Genomic DNA, 18,982 nt, shown 5'->3' with positions numbered 1-18,982 from the left:
TTCCCTCCTGTCTTTATTCTCTCTGGACAATCTCACACATTCACACCGTCAGTGCCCTGTGTGTCGATGCTCCCCAAATCAATCCCTGTGCTGCAGACCTCTGCTCTGAGCGCCGCAGCCACACACACAAAACTGGCTTCAACACAGAAGTAGTTGCAGGTTTCACTGGCATCTCAAACTCTCTTTTAAAAGCAAATTATTACTTCTTGCTTTGTCTGCCCCCCATTTTCTCACCTCCTGTCTTCCTTATCTCAGGGAATAGTAGTACAACTTACCAGTTGTTGAGCAAAGGACTGCTTTACTTTGAAACCATCATGTACTCTTCTTATTCTCCGTTCAAGTAATCACCAACTTATGCCTCTTTTGCTTCAAAATATCACTTGGTTCTACCCAATTCTCTTCATTTTCATTGCCATTACTCTTTTATACCTTGCCTTGATTCCAACAAAATTACAATATTTTGGATATATTTAACAAAATGAAATAGAGTATTAAAATTAATTTCTCTTGTCCCCTCCCAGCCCTGGCCAGTTGATTCAGTGGTAGAGCGTCGGCCTGGCGTGCAGAAGTCCCGGGTTCGATTCCCGGCCAGGGCACACAGTAGAAGCGCCCATCTGCTTCTCCACCCCCCCTCCTTCCTCTCTGTCTCTCTCTTCCCCTCCCACAGCCAAGGCTCCATTGGAGCAAAGATGGCCCCGGTGCTGGGGATGGCTCCTTGGCCTCTGCCCCATGCGCTAGAGTGGCTTTGGTTGCAACAGAGCTACGCCCCGGAGGGGCAGAGCGTCACCCCCTGGTGGGCGTGCCGGGTGGATCCCGGTTGGGCGCATGCGGGAGTCTGTCTGACTGTCTCTCCCCATTTCCAACTTCAGAAAAATACAAAAAAAAAATTAATTTCTCTTGCCCCCTCCCATTTTTAATGTAGCTGCTAGAAAATATTACATCTATGTCTCATATTTCTTTTGTTTGTTTGTTTGTTTTTGTATTTTTCTGAAGCTGGAAACAGGGAGAGACAGTCAGACAGACTCCCGCTTGCGCCCAACCGGGATCCACCCGGCACGCCCACCAGGGGGCAACACTCTTCCCCTCCGGGGCATTGCTGTGTTGCGACCAGAGCCACTCTAGCGCCTGGGGCAGAGGCCAAGGAGCCATCCCCAGCACCCGGGCCATCTTTGCTCCAATGGAGCTTTGGCTGCCGGAGGGGAAGAGAGAGACAGAGAGGAAGGAGAGGGGGAGGGGTGGAGAAGAAGATGGGCGCGTCCCCTGTGTGCCCTGGCTGGGAATCGAACCTGGGACTTCTGCACGCCACGCCGATGCTCTACCACTGAGCCAACCGGCCAGGGCTCTATGTCTCATATTTCTATTGGGCAGCACTGATCTATATATATCCTGACTAATGCTCAGACCACCTTTTGTATTACTTGCATTTTACTTTTTAAGTTCTCCTGAGATTACAAAGTATTGGAATTTAATTAATTCCTGGTGTCATTTGGGGTTACTGGGCCTAATTACAGCATTTTAAAGTTCATTGTGCCTCATTCTGTCCTTCCTTTTTTTCATCCTTCCTGCTTTCCTTCCATCTCCAAATAAAAATGCCTCTCTCATTTCATATTCTCTCGTGTTCTATAGTACAATTAAATAGTTCTTATTATGCAATGTAATGATTTTCTTACATATCTGTCTTCCCATCTAGACTGTGGCCACATCTTAATTGTGTTTTCATTCCCAGAATTTAATAGCTGGGATTCAATATATACAGTTTGGGGAAAAAAATGTAGTTAATATTTTCCTCTTAAAATGGAACATTTTTAACTTATAAAAACAATATCTGACACACTTTCAAATAGTGCAGAAGCATATAAAACACAAAGTGACAGTCCTTGGGAAAAGCTCAGTGTCAGAATTATGAACGTAATACACAGTTCACCGATAAGGTTAAGGCACTCTGGTTTTTCTACTCTAGAGGGCAGACTTGAGCTGACATTTGCACAGGTAACGCTGGACACCCAGGAAGAAGCCCCAGTGTTTGGCCAATGATAAAATCATTACCATGACTTTCAAACAGAAAGGAGAAAATTCTATGTATGTATGAATCTGACTCTATTTTGCTCATGAGTTTATTTTTTTCATTCGATTCCACATTTGAGTGAAATCATATGGTACTTGTCTTTCTCTGACGTAACATAATGAATAATACATAGAGAGCAGGCTTACAGCTGTGGGGGCTGGGGGCTGGGTGAGAGATAGAGCAAAAAAGGACACCTCCCCCTCAGTTATGGATACGGACAGCAGTGTGGTGATTGCCAGGAGAGGGGGTGAAATGAAGGAAGGTATAGGGGGCATAAATGGTGATGGACAAAGACTTGACTTAGGAGAGGAGTGGGGAGTGAACACAATGCTGTGTACAGAGATGTGTTGTAGAATTGGGCCCCCGAAATCTGTATAATGGTAAATAAGTGTCATCCTAATAAATTAAATTAAGGTTTTTTTAAATTGGAGAGAACTGCAGCATTTCCTATCAAAACTCTTTGATGTTAGATTAAATGCTGGGTTATTTTTTATGACTTATTAATATAGTTAAAAGTATTCATGAGGGAAGATGATTAATTGGTTATTTCCATGGTACACAAAAAGAGAAAGAGTGCTTAAAATACTGCTTAGATGATTTACATTTACACCATGGAAAATTTTAAACTGGTGAAGGGAGGAATTATAAATTCTGATTTTTTCTGTCTTTGGAATTTTTAAACATCCTATTCTAACCTTGGATATAATTCTGTTTTGGCTAATTCCTGCTGTAGTTTGAAGCCAGGATTAATTGAAGCCAGGATCATATTAAATGGCTGAACACAGTTCTTCTCTTTCTATATGTATGGAGTTGTGAGGGGGAAAAAATAGTGAATGGGAACCCCTGTGCACAGTTAGGGGAAATGTAAATTGGTGTAACCACTGTGGAAACAGTATGGAGATTCCTTAAAAAATTAAAAATAGAGCAATGATATGACCCAGTAATACTTCTGGGTATTTCTCTAAAGAAAATTAAACACTAACTTGAAAACATGTTCACTGCAACATTATTTACAATAGCCAAAGTGTCCATCAATGGATGAATAGATAAAAAGATATGGTATATATACACAAAGGAATATTATTCAACCATAAAGAGGAATGAAATCTTGTCTTTTGCAACAACATGGATAAAACTTGAGGGCGTTATGATAAATAAATGAGTCAGATAGAAAAAGACAAATACTGTCTGATCTCATGTATATGTGGTATCTTTAAAAAAAAAAAGCTCATAGATATGGGGAACAGATTGTTGGTTGCCAAAGACAGGAGCCAGGGGGTGGAATAGGTGAAGAGGGTCAAAAGGTACAAACTTTCAGTTATAAAATAAGTCCTGGGGATGTAATGTACAGACAGCATGGTAACTATAATTAATATGCTATATTGCATATTTTAAAGTTGCTAGGAGAATAAATCTTAGAAGTTCTCATCACAGGAAAGAAATATATATATATATATATATATATTTTTCCAGGGACAGAAAGAGAGTCAGAGAGAGGGATAGATAGGGACAGACAGACAGGAACGGAGATGATGAGAAGCATCAATCATGAGTTTTTCGTTGCAACACCTTAGTTGTTCATTGACCACCTTCTTATATGTGCCTTGACCATGGGCCTTCAGCAGACCGAGTAACCCCTTGCTTGAGCCATTGACCTTGGGTCCAAGCTGGTGAACTTTTTGCTTAAGCCAGATGAGCCTAGGCTCAAGCTGGCGACCTCAGGGTCTCGAACCTGGGTCCTCCGCATCCCAGATCGATGCTCTATCCACTGCGCCACTGCCTGGTCAGGTGGAAAGAAATATTTTTTAACTGTGTGGTGATGGAAGACTTACCATGGTGATCCTTTCACAGTTTATACAAACGTTGACTCATGTTGGATACCTAACACCTGGAACAAATGTGAGCAAAGGGGATAAAACCCCTGCTGTTCAGGAACTCACATCACTGGCTCAGAGATAACTTGTTAAAAACAACAACATTGTATAGCTAGAAGGCCTCTGCAGGCTCATTGGTATTTACAGAATTTAATAAAAATCTTTAAGCATGACATCAAACACCCATCTAGCTGGTTTTCAAACTTTAAATGAGGACATTGTTTCAAAATCTCCTTACCTCAACATTCTGTGCACAATATGCCTTTCTTCACAGCTCATGTTTTCATTGTTATTGTGTAAATTGCCTTGAAGTGTTTTGGTGGAGGGATAAATGCAAACAAATGGAAACTTTATAATAACTATTGTATTTATTTGTTTAGATTTTTCATTTGGGAAGGGCACAGTTTACCCATTAATTAAGGGGAAGTAATAATGTGATACTGGCCATGAACTATTTTAACATGATTAACGAGACAACCAAATACTTTCCCAGGAATCTCTTTTCTCATCTCTGAAATACACCTACCATCTGTGATTAGTTAATATGTTTAAAGACTACTCATTATGTTCTTATAAACAAGTAGCTTTATTTTTTACCCCTGAATTTGCAAATATAGTAAGATAATGACAAGTCACCATTTCCAGAAAGTGCAGGAGCAAATAAGAAACAAACAAACAAAAAACATGTTAAGGAAGGGAAATGAGAGAAACAAATTACAGGACTATTAAAGATCACCTGATAGCACCAATGCTAGACTCAGCTAGCTACACAAGCAGAACACCCAAAGGAGAGGTTCAGCAGGCACCAGACACTGTGGGGAATAAATATGCCCAACAGGACAAACACTGCACAGTGTCTAGTACATATGATCAAGGTTGACCCTTAGAGCCAGCCAGCCTGAAGGGATAACTTCACCTATGAAAGGACCAACTACATTCAATACTCACATACAACAGGAGGATAAAAACTACCCTCAAGAAACATTCCTTGAGCAAGGAACTCAGGTGGCCTGGAGGTCAGTACCACTGAGCTCATCTTCCTCAAAAAGATACCACAACACATTTTAAAGTCAGAGCAGAGCAACCCAATACAATGGGCAAAGAAATATGACCCAAAATAAATCAACAAGAGAAATCCCCAGAAAAAGAACAAAATGAAATGGAAGTAACCAAAATACCAGATGCATAGTTTACAATAATTATTATTAGGATGCTCAAGGATCTTAGAGCAACAATGGATGGACATCTACGACACTGTGGACGAGCCCAGGGTATTTCTTCCAAGAAGCAGGTAAACTGATCTCATTTGCACAAGGGCCACTTAACTATGTTTGGCCTGAATAGTCAGGTTTTTTATTCTTCCCTCAAAGATCTCTGTTGTGGGTGTTGATAGTCCTATGTTCTGATGCTTTGCTTAATATATAGTGTTTCCTTTATCCCTCCTATCTCAATGCCCCACTCATATTTCAGGCTGGGACCTACTCCTAATTTAGAGCTCTCTTTCCCCCTTTTGCCAACTTCTATTATGAATCTACCTTTGCCACCCAGCTTAGTGTATCCCAAGGTTCTCTTTACCATGCCACAGTCGCAGAGCTCCAGGGAAAAGCTACCTGGTCTCATCTCTCCAGGCAGAGGAGAACAGAAGCTCCATATCCACACATGCTGCAAATGGCTTCTCCAGTCTACCTGAATCATTACCAGCTAGAAGCAGCAATCACTGGGACTTGGACATGAGCTGCAAAGTATAGAATGGTGACAACAATTCCAGTGCCATGCGGACTTTTCCTGGATGTGGACTTTTCCTGGACTCCTGCTCCCTGTGACAGATCCTAACAGACTGAACTGTGGTTGGGTTGCATTTTTCAGGGATTTGACATGGTGATGGGGCCAACTTGGACTTGGTGAACATGTTAAGGACACTACTCTTTTATGGATTCTTGCTGTATGGGCCAAGAGTTTGCTTAAAGGCTTTTAATCACTGTAAAAAAAAATAGAAGGCTGGATAAAGAAGATGGGGCACATATACACCATGGTATACTAGTCAGCTAGAAGAAATGATGACATTGGATCACTTACAGCAGATTGGTGGAATCTTGATAACATTATGCGGAGTGAAATAAGCAAATCAGAAAAAAACAAGAACTGCAGGATTCCATACATTGGTGGGACATAAAAGTGAGACTAAGAGACATGGACAGGAGTGTGGTGGTTACGGGGGGTGGGGGGAGGGATGGAAGGAGGGGGAGGGGTACAAAGAAAACTGGATAGAGGGTGACGGAGGACGATCTCTTTTTGGGTGATGGGTATGCAACAGAACTAAATGACAAAATAATCTGGAAATGTTTTCTTTGAATATATGTACCCTGATTTATTGATGTCACCCCATTTAAATAAAAATTTATTTATTAAAAAAATACAATGGATGGACATAATGGGCATCTAAATAAAGAGATAGTAAGCATCAAAAAGGACATTAAAATCATAAAAAAGAACCAATCAGAAATGACAAATACAATATCAGAAATGAAGACTGCACTAGAAAGAATCAACAGCAAGCTGGATGAAGCAGAGGATCGAGTCAGTAATTTAGAGGACAAGATAAACACAAGCACAGAAGGAGAGCAGCTAAAGGAAAAAAAGCTCAATAAGACAGGACACTCTAAGAGACCTCTGTGACAACATGAAGAAAAACAACAACTGCATCATGGGGTTCCTGAAGGAGAAGAGAACAAATAAGAGATAGAGAATTGTTTGAAGAAGTCATAGCTAAAAATTTTCCTAAACTAATGATGGAAAAAATTACACAAGATCAGAGTCCCATTAAAAATGAACCTTAAGACACATTTTAATTAAAATACCAAAGTTAAGAGACAAAGAAAGAATACAAAAAGCTGCAACAGAAAAATAGTCAATTACCTATAGAGGAGCCCCCATAAGGATGGCATATGACTTCTCAACAGAAACACTTGAGGCCGGACAGAATTGGCAAGAAATATTCAAAGTGATGCAAAAACAAGAACTTACAACCAAGACTGCTTTATCCAGGAAGGCTATCATTTAAAATTGAAGAAGTAAAGAGTTTCCCAGACAAAAATGACTCAAGGAATTCATTACAATCAAACTAGTACAGCAAAAAATGTTACGGAGCCTGCTATAAAAAGAGCAAAGGAAAAAAGAAATTGAGAGAAAGAGGATTGTGGTTTTAAAGAATAAAATGGCAATAAATAAGTATATATCAATAATATACTTAAATGTAAATGTATTACATGCTCCAATCACATTACATAAGGTAGCTGCATGGATAAGAGGACCTATCAATAATAACCTTAAATAAAAATGGATTACATGCTCCAATCAAGAGACATAGGGTAGCTGCATGGATAAGAAAATAGGACCCATACATATGCTGTCTATAAGAGATCCACCTCAGAACAAAAGATACACATAGACTGAAAGTGAAAGGATGGAAAAAAGAATTTCATGCAAATGGAAATGAAAAAAAAAAAGCTGAGATAGCAATATTTATATCTGACAAAATAGCCTTTAAAACAAAGGCTACAGTAAGGGAAAAGGAAGGTTATTACATAATGATAAAGGGAGCAATCCAACAAGAGGTTATAACCATTGTAAATACTTATGCACCTAATATAGGAGCACCTAAATATATAAAGCAGACTTTGATGGATATAAAGGGTGAGATCAACAGTAATACTATAATAGTAAGAGATTTTAATATCCCACTAACATCAATGGATAGATCCTTCAATAGAAAATTAGCAAAGAAACAGCAACCTTAAATGATACACTAGATTGACTGGATTTATTTGATACTTTCAGAACATTTTACCCCAAAGCAGCAGAATATACATTCTTTTCAAGTGCTCATGGTACATTTTCTAGGATAGACTATGTGTTAGGGCACAAAACAAGTCTCAATAAATTTAAGATTGAAATCATATAAAGCATCTTCTCTGATTAGAATGGCATGAAACTAGAAAGCAACTACAATAGAAAAACTAAAAACATTCAAACACTTGGAGGCTAAATAGCATGCTATTAAATAACAAATGGGTGAACAATGAGATCAATGAAGAAATAAAAAAATTCCTTGAAACAAATGAAAATGAACATATAACAACCCCAAGTCTATGGGACACGGCAAAAGCAGTCCTTAGAGGGAAGTTCTTAGCATTGCAGGCTTACCTTAGGAAGCAAGAAAAAGCTCAAATAACCTAACCTTGCACCTAAAGGAACTAGAAAAAGAGCAACAAATAAAGCCCAGAGAAAGTAGAAGGAAGGAAATAATAAAGATCAGAGCGGAAATAAATGATATAGAGGATAAAAAAATACAAAAGATCAATGAAGCCAAGAGCTGGTTCTTTGAAAAGGTAAACAAGATTGACAAACCTTTAACCAGACTCATAAAAAAATTAAAAAAATAAAAGAGAGAGAGAGAGAGAGAGAAGACCAAAGTAAAATTAGAAATGAAAGTGGAGAAGTAACAACTGACACCACAGAAATATGCCAAAAAGTTGGACAAATGAAATTGAAACAGTTATCAAAAAACTCCCAACAAACAAAAGTCCTGGACTGGGACACTAGAATCCATTTCAACACAATAAATTTTAAAAATTAATAATCCAAAAAAGAATGACAAAAAAAGAAATATTATTTTCTTTAAAAAATTATCTGATAAATACTAGGGATTTGCACATGACTATGGTTAACATGCATGTATGATATGTATAAAAACTTAAGAGAGTAAGTTTTGAGTTTTTATTACAAGGAGAAAAAACATTTTCTCTCTTTTTTTTCATTTCTTTTTATTGAGTCTATATGAGATGATGGATGTTAACTAAAGTTATTGTGGTAATCATTTTATAAAATATTTGAATGAAACCTTTATTCTGAACACCTGAAACTTATACAATAATGCATGACAATTACCTCTCAATAAAACTGGGGAAAAAAATCTGATCCAAGACTGTCTCATCCAAATTTCTGCTTGAGACAGACACTCCCTCTGTAATGGGTCTGACAGCCTTCTCTTGATGACTGCCAGAGCTGGAAGTCAGCCTATTTCATTGTGTGGAAGCTCTCATAGTTGATGCTGTTGTTATCCTGCCGTCCCTTCTGCTCGCAACAAAAAAAGGTCCTTTCACACCCTGAGCTGCAATCTCCCTATTTAAGAGCTCCATTCACATAGAACCTAGTCCCTTTCTTTCCCTGGAGTTCATTATGGCATGGGTTCTTCTCCTGAATGATGTCTTTACAGTTTCTGGAAGAGAGAACTCATGCCTTTCTCTACTTCTCTGATCCCAGGGCACTTTCTCAGGTGATGTTCTGAGCTATCTACTATTTCCCACAGATCCTGAGTTCCACAGCCCATTACCCTGAATGTCTTTAACCTCTCTAGTTTTTCTTTCTTCTTTTTTTTTATTAATAATTTTATTTTTTTTAATGGGGTGACATCAATAAATCAGGATACATATATTCAAAGATAAGTTTTTCAATTTTTTGTTTAAAACATGACATTGATAGTAATAAAAATGTAAACAAAATAAGAGGCTATTTAAAACTCAAATTCGCAAATGTTTGGGGGGGGGTGATAAGAGGTGATGTTAAAAGTACGGTTTTATTTAACCTTTCTTGAAAGTATTCTGTGTCTCAAGAACATTGAAACTATTATTACTATTTGACTTAGTAAATGTCATTAAAGGAATGCATTCTTAAGAAATACGATTTGTGGGGTAAAATATTTTTGCATAATGATGTTTTATAGCATTATTTTATATCAAACAGCATCTAAAACAGCTTTATTAAGGTATAATTTACAGATAAACTGCTCATATTTAAAGTGTATACTTTGAGGCCCTGGCTGGTTGGCTCAGTGGTAGAGCGTCGGCCTGGCGTGCAGGAGTCCCGGGTTCGATTCCCGGCCAGGGCACATAGGAGAAGCGCCCATCTGCGCCCATCTGCTTCTCCACCCCTCCCCCTCTCCTTACTCTCTGTCTCTCTCTTCCCCTCCCGCAGCCGAGGCTCCATTGGAGCAAAAGATGGCCCGGGCGCTGGGGATGGCTCCTTGGCCTCTGCCCCAGGCGCTAGAGTGGCTCTGGTAGCGACAGAGCGACGCCCCGGATGGGCAGAGCATCCCCCCCTGGTGGGCGTGCCGGGTGGATCCAGGTCGGGCGCATGCGGGAGTCTGTCTGACTGCCTCCCCGTTTCCAGCTTCAGAAAAATACAAAAAATAAAAAAATAAAAAATAAAGTGTATACTTTGATAATTTTTTTATTTGTAGTTAAATATACATAACATAAAATTGAACATATTTGATAAATTTTGAAACATGTATATACTTATACTCCTAAATAAGCCCTTCCTCTTACTTCATCCTATAACTCTCTTACCCTGCCCAGAAAATCATTGATCTATTTCCTGACACTATAGATTAATTTGAATTTTCTAGAAATTTGTATACATGGAATCATACAAAAGAGAATGTTTTGATGTGGCTCTCCAATTTTCTCAGCACTATTTATTGAAGAGGCTTTTTCTTTGTCAAAGATTGTTTGCCCATATACATGTGGTTTTATTTCTGGGCTCTTGATTCTAGTATGTTTCTTCTTCTGTCAATAGCATGTTGTTTCAATTATTGTGGTTCTACAGTATAATTTGAAGTTAGGTGGTGTGATACCTCCAGCTTCAGGGTTGCTTTGGCTATTTGGGGTCTTTTATACTTCCATATAAATCTGATGATTTTTTGTTTTATTTCTTTAAAAAAGGACATTGGGCCTGACCTGTGGTGGCACAGTGGATTTAAAGCGTCAACCTGGAAACGCTGAGGTTGCCAGTTCAAAACCCTGGGCTTTCCTGATCAAGGCACATATGGGAGTTGATGCTTCCAGCTCCTCCCCCTTCTCTCTCTCTCTCTCTCTCTCTTCCCTCTCTTTTATGAGGATTGCATTAAATTTGTATATTGCTTTGGTTAATATGGCTATTTTAACTATGTTGATTCTTCCAATCCATGAACATGGAATATTTTTCCATTTCATTGTATCTTTTTCAGTTTCTTTCAATAATGCTTTGTAATTTTCAGTTTTTAGGTCCTTCCCATCTTTTGTTAAGTTTATTGCTACATATTTTGTTTTTTTGTAGCAACTATAAAAGAAATTTTTTTTTCAATTCATTTTCTGAAGTTTCATTGTTGGCATACAGGAAAGCAGTAGACTTCTGTATATTAATTTTGTATTCTGTGACTTTACTGTATTTGTTTATTATTTCTTTTTTTATAAATAAATTTTTATTAATGTTAATGGGGTGACATCAATAAATCAGGGTACATATATTCAAAGAAAACATGTTGTTATCTTGTCATTCAATTATGTTGCATACCCATCACCCAAAGTCAGATTGTCCTCCATCACCTTCTATCTAGTTTTCTTTGTACCCCTCCCCCTCCCCCTTCCCCTCTCCCTCTTTCCCTCCCGCGTCCCCCTCCCCCCCACCCCCGGTAACCACTACACTCTTGTCCATGTCTCTTAGTCTCGTTTTTATGTCCCACCAATGATGGAATCATGTAGTTCTTGTTTTTTTCTGATTTCCTTATTTTACTCCGTATAATGTTATCAAGATTCCATCATTTTGATATAAATGATCCGATGTCATCATTTCTTATGGCTGAGTAGTATTCCATAGTGTATATGTGCCACATCTTCTTTATCCAGTCTTCTATTGAAGGGCTTTTTGGTTGTTTCCATGTCTTGGCCATGGTGAACAATGCTGCAATGAACATGGGGCTGCATGTGTCTTTATGTATCAATGTTTCTCAGTTTTTTGGGTATATACCCAGTAGAGGGATTGCTGGGTCATAAGGTAGTTCTATTTTCAGTTTTTTTTAATTTTTATTTTTTATTTATTTATTTTTTAAATTATTTTTTTAAATTCATTTTTAGAGAGGAGAGAGAGACAGAGAGAGAAGGGGGGAGGAGCTGGAAGCATCAACTCCCATATGTGCCTTGACCAGGCAAGCCCAGGGTTTCGAACCGGCGACCTCAGCATTTCCAGGTCAACGCTTTATCCACTGCGCCACCACAGGTCAGGACTATTTTCAGTTTTTTGAGGAACCACCATACTTTCTTCCATAATAGTTGTACTACTTTACATTCCCACTAACAGTGAATGAGGGTTCCTTTTTCTCCACAGCCTCTCCAACGTTTGCTATTACCTGTCTTGTTAATAATAGTTAATCTAATAGGTGTGAGGTGGTATCTCATTGCAGTTTTGATTTGCATTTCTCTAATAACTAATGAAGATGAGCATCTTTTCATATATCTGTTGGCCATTTGTATTTCTTCCTGGGAGAAGTGTCTGTTCATGTCCTTTTCCCATTTTTTTATTGGATTGATTGTTTGTTGTTGAGTTTTATGAGTTCTTTGTATATTTTGGATATTAGGCCCTTATCTGAGCTGTTGTTTGAAAATATCATTTCCCATTTAGTTGGCTGTCTGTTTATTTTGTTGTCAGTTTCTCTCGCTGAGCAGAAACTTCTTAGTCTGATGTAGTCCCATTTATTTTTGCCTTCACTTCCCTTGCCTTTGGAGTCAAATTCATAAAATGCTCTTTAAAACCAAGGTCCATGAATTTAGAACCTATGTCTTCTTCTATGTACTTTATTGTTTCAGGTCTTATATTTAGGTCTTTGATCCATTTTGAGTTAATTTTAGTACAAGGGGACAAACTGTAGTCCAGTTTCATTCTTTTGCATGTGGCTTTCCAGTTTTCCCAGCACCATTTGTTGAAGAGGCTTTCTTTTCTCCATTGTGTGTTCTTGGCCCCTTTATCAAAAATTATTTGACCATATATATGTGGTTTTATTTCTGGACTTTCTATTCTGTTCCATTGGTCTGAATGTCTATTTTTCTGCCAATACCATGCTATTTTGATTGTCGTGGTTGTATAACATAGTTTGAAGTCAGGTATTGTAATGCCCCCAGCTTCGTTCTTTTCTTTAGGATTGCTTTGGCTATTTGGTTTTTTTTATAGTTCCATATAAATCTGATAATTTTTTGTTCCATTTCTCTAAAAAATGTCATTGGAATTTTGATGGGAATTGCATTAAATTTGTATATTGCTTTGGGTAATTTGGCCATCTTGATTATATTTATTCTTCCTATCCAAGAGCAAGGAATATTCTTTCATCTCATTGTATCTTTTTTAATTTCCCTTAACAATGGTTTGTAGTTTTCATTATATATGTCCTTTACATTCTTTGTTATGTTTATTCTTAGGTATTTTATTTTTTTTGTTGCTATCGTGAAGGGGATTATTTTTTTGAGTTTGTTCTTAAATGTTTCATTGTTGGCATATAGAAAGGTTATGGACTTTTGTATGTTAATTTTGTATCCTTCGACCTTACAGTATTGGCTTATTGTTTCTAGTAGTCTTTTTGTAGATTCTTTGAGGTTTTCGATGTATAGGATCATATCATCTGCAAAAAGTGATACCTTTACTTCTTCTTTTCTGATATGGATACCTTTTATTTCTTTGTCTTGTCTGATTGCTCTGGCTAGAACCTCTAGCACCACATTAAATAGGAGTGGAGAGAGTGGACAACCCTGTCTTGTTTCTGATTTAAGGGGGAAAGCCTTCAGTTTTGTGCCATTTAATATGATGTTAGCTGATAGTTTATCATATATGGCCTTTATCATGTTGAGATATTTTCCTTCTATACCCATTTTGTTGAGTGTCTTAAACATAAAATTGTGTTGTATTTTATCGAATGCCTTTTCTGCATCTATTGATAAGATTATGTGGTTTTTGTTCTTTGTTTTGTTGATATGGTGTATTACGTTAACCATTTTACGTATGTTGAACCATCCTTGAGATTCTAGGATGAATCCCACTTGATCATGATGTATTTTTTTAATATGTTGTTGTATTTGATTTGCTAGTATTTTGTTCAGTATTTTAGCATCTGTATTCATTAGAGATATTGGTCTGTAGTTTTTTTGTGTGTGTGCTGTTCTTGCTCAGTTTCGGTATGATTATGTTGGCCTCATAAAATGTGTTTGGAAGTATTGTTTCTTCTTCAATTTTTTTTTCTTTCATTTTTTCATTTTTCTGAAGCTGGAAACGGGGAGAGACAGTCAGACAGACTCCCGCATGCGCCCGACCGGGATCCACCCAGCACGCCCACCAGGGGCGACGCTCTGCCCACCAGGCGGCGATGCTCTGCCCATCCTGGGCGTCGCCATATTGCGACCAGAGCCACTCTAGCGCCTGAGGCAGAGGCCACAGAGCCATCCCCAGTGCCCGGGCCATCTCTGCTCCAATGGAGCCTTGGCTGCGGGAGGGGAAGAGAGAGACAGAGAGGAAAGCGTGGCGGAGGGGTGGAGAAGCAAATGGGCGCTTCTCCTGTGTGCCCTGGCCGGGAATCGAACCCGGGTCCTCCGCACGTTAGGCCGACGCTCTACCGCTGAGCCAACCGGCCAGGGCTTCTTCAATTTTTTGTAAGACTTTGTTGTTTATTATTTCTAATAGTTTTTCAGTGGAATCTCTGGGGTTTTCTATATACAGGACCATGCTACCTACAAAAAGTGATAACTTTACTTCTTCTTTTCCAATATGGATGCCTTTTATTGATTTTTCTTGCCTGTTTGCTCTGGCTGATACTTCCAGTACTATTTTGAATGAGAGTGGAGGGAGTGGGCATCTTTGTCTTGTTCCTGATTTTAGAGGAAAATCCTTCAGTTTTTCACCAGTTAGTATGATATTGTCTAATGGTTTTCATATACAATCCTTATTTTATTGAATGTTTTAAACATAAAGGGCATTGTTTCTTCCTGAATGCCTTGTTGGCATTTATTGATAGGATAATATGATTCTTGTCCTTTGTTTTGTTGATGTGGTGTATCACATAGGTTGATTTGCATATGTTGAACCATCCTGTGCTCCTGGAATAAATTCCACTTGATCATTATGTATTATATTTTTAATGTATTGTTGTATTTGATTTGCTAGTATTTTGTTTAGGATTTTTGCATCTGTATTCATTAGAGATATTGGTTTGTAGTTTTCTTTTTTGTGTTGTCCTTGCCAGGTTTTGGTATCAAAGTTATGTTGGCCTTTCAGATATAATGTTAGGGATTTTACTTAGGAGATCTCTTGTTTCTTGATATAAGCCTATAGTGATATAAACTTCCCTCTTATTACTGCTTTTGCTGCATCCCAGAAGTTTGATATGTTGTGTTGTCATTCTCATTTGTTTATATATATCTTTTGATCTCTGATTTTATTTCTTCTTTGACCCAATCATGTTTTAGAACTATGTTATATAATTTCCACATATCTGTGGGTTTATTTAGTTCCCTTTTGCAGTTGAATTCTAATTTCAAAGCCTTATGGTCAGAGAATACGCTTGGTATAATTTCAGACATCTTAAATTTGTTGAGGTTAGTTTTGTGGCCCAATATATGATCTATTTTTTAGAATATTTCATATATATTGGAAAAGAATGTATAACCTGATGTTCTGGGATTGAAATGTTTTGTAAATGTCTATTATATCCCATTGGTCTAGTACTGTGATGGCAAACCTTTTTATAAAAATCACCCGGAGGGACCAGGTTGACCAGCACTGCAAAAGTGGGCAGTTTTTATAAAAAGGTTCGCCATCACGAATCTAGTATGTCATTTAGAGCTCATATTTTTTTATTGATTTTTATTGGATGAGCTATCTAAAGTCATCTAGAGATCTCCAAATATGATTGTGTTTTTGTCTGTTTCTATTTTTAGATCTGTTAGTAGATACCTTCTATATCTTCATGCTCCCTGCTTCAGTGCATATATATTAAAAAGAGTTATGTCTTCTTGATATAGTGTTCCCTTTATCATTATGAAATGTCTTTGTCCTTTGTTACCTTTATTGTCTTAAAGTCAGTATTGTCAGATATAAGTATGACTAAACCTGCTTTTCTCTGGGTATTATTTGTTTGGGGAGTTGTTTTCCAACTTTTCACTTTTGAGACTGCAAACATTCTTGAGAAGATAGTCTGGAAGAAAAACTGTCAGTGCTTCTGCTCTTTAGATGTGCAGAAACCTGAGACATCCAATGGAGAAGTGTCTCTCAAACAATATACATCTGTTGTTTTTCTACCTTTTTCACTTCAGAGCACATTTTCTCCAGGTATGCCACTCCATCAGCAAATCTCATTAATCTTACCAATAGGAGCGAGGACCATCTCTGTTTAATTTGACTCAGATGTCATTTAAATAAGGGTACTATCAACAGGACTTCAAGCAGCAATATTGATTGTAACAGTAACCTCAAACCATCTTCCCTCTCCATTCAGGGTCTTAAATTTAACCAGTTGAACAGATCCCACACACCAGGGGTTGGGAACCATTTTGGCTGAGAGAGCCATGAACACCACATATTTTAAAATGTAATTCTGTGAGAGCCATACAACAACCCGTGTATGTTATGCATTATCCAATAAAAATTTAGTGTTGTCCCGGAGGACAGCTGTGATTGGCTTCAGTCACCCACAACCATGAACATGAGTGGTAGGAAATGAATGGATTGTAATACATGAGAATGTTTTATATTTTTAAGGTTATTATTTTTTTTTATTAAAGATTTGTCTGCAAACCAGATGCAGCCATCAAAAGAGCCATATCTGGCTCGCAAGCCATAGGTTCCTGACCCCTGCCACACACCATTAGCGCATCTACCTTACACAGCTGGGTGGCTTTATTTTTAAGTTTCTGTGTTAAGCTTTCCACTTGGCCCAAGGGATTACTCTGGATTCAGCAAGACATATTTGTGATTGTACAGACTTTGCTTTGGCCCATACACAGACAGCCCAGGCCAGTGAGTTGAGGCTGACCTGAATGTCTTTGAGGACCACAATGGTATCATTGATCACTTTAGCTAAAATAAGGAGTAAACTTGCACCGTCTTTTCTAAGTTTATGACTCCCATTGTAGGGACGAGTGCCAGCAGATGTGCATCAAAATAATGAATCATTTATCCATCTGAAAAGCTTCTGCAAGTAACCAAAGGTAGTCTTGTTTTTGAGAGATCATCATAATTTAGAGTATGTGATCTGCTCATAATGTTTGTTTAAACACTTGTAGGTTTCTCATAAACATTCCTAAAATGCAACTTACTATGTTTGGGGAGGGAGACAACATAATACCTTGGTCTCACATCAAGAAGTATACCCCTGGCAACAACCATGGTGTCCCTGGAAATACCAGGGTGTTGACAATTATTGGGGCTGCTCAGGGATGGGTCCACATAAGTGGCTGATGGGGGGGTGCACAGACAGACACTGCTTCCAGTATGGCCTCCAGGCTAACTGATAAGCCTTAAGATTCTCAGTTAAGGGTAGACTAGTCCTTGTTTTTGGAAAGACTACCAGAGGGTAGTCAGTCCAACCTGTCTTGTTTGTCTATACCACTAGCTGAGTGGTATTTTTTTTTAATTGCATCGGATTACTGTGAATGGAAGTGAATAAAACATTCAGAGGTATTGACAGGTGTTTTGTGGACAAGGCATAGGAGCTGCTATCTTTTGCTGTTTCTAATAGACTTTTTGGTAAGATCGAAGGGAACGGCTATCAAATTGTGATCAGATCTGACCTGCAGTGGATGACAGACCACAGTGTCATCTAAGATGCATGTAACAGTTTGGAAGAGTTTCATCAAGGCATTTTCCTTGGGGAAAAGGGCTCCAGGAGCAGTGATAAAAGAGAAGCTTTGATTAATACTCTCCTCCCCACTGTTTCATATATTTCAAGTTTTGTGGTGTCCCTCTTCAGATGCCAGGATTATTGCTTTCCCATCTCCTTCACAAAATGAATACGTTCATTCCAGTAGCTATACCCTCACTTCTTTCTCAATCATACTCTACTTGCACCCACATTTTTTGTCCAGCAGGTGAGGTGCAAGAAGGACAATCACATCTTTATAGAACTTAACAAAGATCCCTTATGTTCCCTTCATGGAGCTGTAGGAGGACTCAGTGAGCAGTGTACTCAACCAAGTTTGATTACCTTTATGATCTAAGACCATGTCAACAAACAAGAGGATGCAGGTGGCTGAGCTAGAATTAACTTTGAATCCCTAGATCCCTTTAGGGCCAGGATGCCACCTGGAATGTGTACCAACCCAGCAGGCTTAGTGTGTTGCCATTAAGGAAGAAAAAAATAAAACATGTCCAAGAATGGTCAGAGCAGAATTCCAAATATTCCAAATACTTCTGTATAACTCTCCACTCCTTTCATCCAGAACATTTTTAGAAAGTAACTAAATGGTGATTATTCCTTTCTAGAGAGAGTTGTATCCAGTGACCAGACTGCTACTAAGTTGTGTGGACCAGGAGGAGGTCAGCGAGATAGAGTCAGAAATCTTTTTTTTTAATTAAACTTTTAATTTTGCGATAATTATAGGTGCATATACAATTGTAAGAAATAATACAGAGAGATCGTAAGTGTCCTTTAAACAATCATCTCCAATGGTAACATTTTGCAGAATCATAATACACTGTCCCAACAACATCTCATAGATACAGTCAAGCTACAGAATATTTCTGTCGCCACAAGGACGTCTTATGTGGCCCTTTTTTAGCCACACTAGTATCTTCCCACCACTTCCTTAATTCCTGGAAACGCTGAATCTGTCCTTTAGTTCTATAACTTTGTCATTGCAAAGATGTTGTATAAGTAGAATCATAATGTGTGTATGGACAGCATCTAGTCTTTCACACAAAATGTAATGTTAGCTGTAGGTTTTCTGTAGGCGTTCTTTACCAAATTACAAAAGTTTCCCTCGATTCCGGTTTTTCTGAGCATTTTTATGGTGTTAAATTTTGTCAAATGTTTGACCTCCATCGATTGATATGTTGGTGTAATTTTTCTTCCGTGGGCTGTTAATCTTATGGATTATATTGATTGATTTTTGAATATTCAACAAGTCTTGCAACTCTGGAAAAATCCCATGTGGTCATGGTGTATAATTATTTTTAAGTATTACTGAATTCT

At 38.1% G+C, this 18,982-nt stretch overlaps 1 non-coding gene across 1 annotated transcript; it reads right to left on the bottom strand.

Annotated features, from left to right (window-relative positions):
- Positions 1-14,357: 14,357 nt before the first annotated feature.
- On the bottom strand, positions 14,358-14,433 carry TRNAV-AAC (transfer RNA valine (anticodon AAC)). The gene has a single exon. It is a non-coding gene; the product is annotated as a tRNA-Val (tRNA).
- Between the last annotated feature and the right edge of the window lie 4,549 nt (positions 14,434-18,982).

Source organism: Saccopteryx bilineata, chromosome 8 (genome assembly GCF_036850765.1).
Source record: "Saccopteryx bilineata isolate mSacBil1 chromosome 8, mSacBil1_pri_phased_curated, whole genome shotgun sequence".
Taxonomy (NCBI): Eukaryota; Metazoa; Chordata; class Mammalia; order Chiroptera; family Emballonuridae; genus Saccopteryx; species Saccopteryx bilineata.
This window is presented reverse-complemented; position numbering and strand designations above follow the sequence as displayed.